The sequence below is a fragment of the Narcine bancroftii genome, chromosome 10 (assembly GCF_036971445.1).
Source record: "Narcine bancroftii isolate sNarBan1 chromosome 10, sNarBan1.hap1, whole genome shotgun sequence".
In the NCBI taxonomy this organism is placed as follows: Eukaryota; Metazoa; Chordata; class Chondrichthyes; order Torpediniformes; family Narcinidae; genus Narcine; species Narcine bancroftii.
The window spans coordinates 18,983,730-18,986,627 of NC_091478.1; the positions used below are offsets into that span (position 1 = coordinate 18,983,730).

A 2,898-nucleotide genomic window follows, 5' to 3' on the forward strand; every position below is an offset into this window, starting at 1 on the left:
TTTACCTTTGCTACATAAAGGACCCCGACTGACCTGCTGAGCTTCTCCAGCAGTTTGCATGTTTCTTATAGTTAACACATTTAGTAAATTTGTCTTAATAAAGGGTCTAAACCCGAAGCGTTGACTGATCATTTCTCCATTGATGCTGCCTGGCTCACTGAGTCCCCCTGTTGCTTCAAAGAAATGTTCTTCTGGATAAATCAGTGCAACTATTTGCAATATTTTCTTTTCCTCTACTTGACTGTAGAGCATCATGCTGAACTAATCAGGTGCAAGCATCAGGTTTGATGGTTAACAATGTTCATTCGTTTATGCAATTTGAATTCAAATTATTTGTTTGAATTTTCTTGAACTGAAGCATGTGACTCCAACTATACAGAACTTGAGACGGGCTGCAATGATAACCAAGTGAAAATAAAACATTTCTAAAATATGCAATTTTGTCTGATCGAAGGATACAAATACATCAGAGATGAGGTTTGCACAACATATAGCTCTGCTGATCTTTGCAATAACATTCAAATTAAATTGGCCACCATTTATTTGCATTGACCTTCAACGTACCTTCACAATCTTTCCCATGGTGGGAGAGTCTAGGACAAGAGGCCACTACTATAGCATTGAGTGTGGAGAAATTTGTTTGGCCAGAGAGGGGTGAATCCGTGCAATTTGTTGCCACAGTCAATTGTGGTGGCTGTCATTGATTGTATTTAAGGCAGAGATTGATAGGTCCATCTTCAGGGCATCAGAACATATGCGAGAAGGCCGGGCAGTGGGGCTGAGTCAGGAAATGGATTAGGTCATGAGGAAATGGATGGGCAGACTCGATGGGCTGAATGGTCTATTTCTGCTCGTTCGTTCTATGGTTTTACCTTCATATTTACCTCTTAAACTTCATATGTACTATTCATAACAAGAATGCAAATTATTCGGTGATTTCCTTGTGAGTGACTGAGATTTACTGAGTGCAGTAAATTTGCAGATAACTATTCTCTATTCACTGCATCTTTCTGGGAAGATTGACTTGCTTTTATTGGGAGAAGTGGCTTTAATGATCATTAATGGTTTAGTTTCCTTTGCTCTTTAAATAGCCCATTTAAACATCTAAGCAATTACATTTTCTGGGGATATTATTTTACTGTACCATAGTTTTGAGGTCATACACCCAGCTCATCTCATTAAATATTCCTTATTCGTATGTCCTTCCCATTGTCCAATGCTTTGGATCATAAGGCATCATTCAACAGACACCATCTGTAGACACACTGTATATTTACCAACCAAATAAGGCTTCAAGTTTGTCTGACTCCATCTGAATTGCTTTTGTAAGCATTCTTACCAAAGGCACAGTTTCACAAGTAATTTGCAGGCAAGACACATTAATGGATGCCTGAAATGAACTGCTCCCTCTGTCTCAATCCCCACCATCCTATCTGCTCAGTTCATCAAACACTCTTTCAGTGAATCGGAATAGAATAAATTATGAGGCCGTGGCTGGAGGGTTGGTTGAAAGTGCAGCAGTGATGTAAAGCTTTCATAATTTAAGATTGCAATTATTATTAAGTGGAGATTCTCCAAAGAAAAAAAAGTGCAGTTGAAACATGGATAATGATAGAGTACAGTTTCAGAGTCTTGGCAAGCAGTGGGGGTGGGGGGGGGGGGGGGGGGGGGTGATGGGCAACTGCTATGCTCACCGGCACTTCCTCAGAGCAAACTGGTTGCAAGCAAAGTTTTTAAAAGGTGAGAAAACAAGAGTCCAGGCATGGCACGTTCCTGTTAGGCTAACGACTTTAAGAAGTCCTGGTTGGCATGAGATATAAAGGCTCTCCACTGGAAAAAGAAGGAGTCGCAGCCTGGATCTAATGACTCTCTTGATGAACACAAGAAGTGTAGGTCGAAAGCGTTCGAAAGGAAGGAAGGGTATTGGAGAAGGGTATCCATCAATAAACTTGATTGATGCTCACTCGGGGTGGTGACTTTGCTCAATGTGGTTGAACTTCTGAAGGAGACGAGAAAGTTAACTTCAGTACGGGCACAAAATCAGCATCAACCAGGGATGGAAACGAGGCTATCCCATTGCACTTCGGGTGTGCTGACGCCTGCGATGTCCCCAAATGCGGGATACTCGACTGCAAAATTTGTGGTAGTGGGGGACTGCGTTCACGCTCTCCCCTGAATAAAAAAAACAGGGATGGAAAATGTGCTAATGCGATGAGAATTGAGCAATCTCGAATAAAATAGAGCAGCAACATACTGAGCTGTCCAAGCTTTTAATTGTATTCAGCTTATTTATTGGTGGAAGGCATAATTAGAAACCGCTGCAAGTTAGAATAGAACTGCACCAAATGTATTGTTGTGCAAAGAGCACTGAGGATGCTTCTCGAGCTGAGACGGAAGAACAGCTCTGAAACTGTTCTACTGCACAATGCTCAAGGTGTGTAACAGCAAGCTGCAAGCAAGGTTAGGATGCCTCAACACATTCTGAATTTCCCACACGGCGGCCGAACTCATGAGGGAGGGAAAGGAAGAAGGGAGAAAGGGAGGGAGGGATTGAGGGAGGAAGGAAGGGAGTCAGCCCATGATCATATTGAAAGATGTGGCAAAAATGATAAACTCCAGGGACCTGATGAGTTACCCCAGCATCTATTTTCCTGTGAGTCAGCGGAAGAAAGGGAGGAAGGAAGATGGGAAGGGCGGATTGACTGCAGACGCTGCTGGCAAGTCCAATACGTGGTTCCTGTCCATAACCGCATTACTGAAATTATGACTTGATCAGCCACTTGAAAAAGAAGTTAAGCATCAAACCTTTGACTGCAGATGAGCAGGCTATATCTTTAAAAATGGCAGATTTTCATCCCTAGAGAACAGCAGTTAACCCACTGGGATTAATCCTGGATT

At 42.3% G+C, this 2,898-nt stretch overlaps 1 non-coding gene across 1 annotated transcript; it reads left to right on the forward strand.

The window, feature by feature from the left end:
* The first annotated feature begins 2,013 nt into the window (after nt 1-2,013).
* Nucleotides 2,014-2,175, forward strand: LOC138745114 (U1 spliceosomal RNA). Its single transcript, XR_011346042.1, has one exon. It is a non-coding gene; the product is annotated as a U1 spliceosomal RNA (small nuclear RNA).
* The last annotated feature ends 723 nt before the right edge of the window (nt 2,176-2,898 follow it).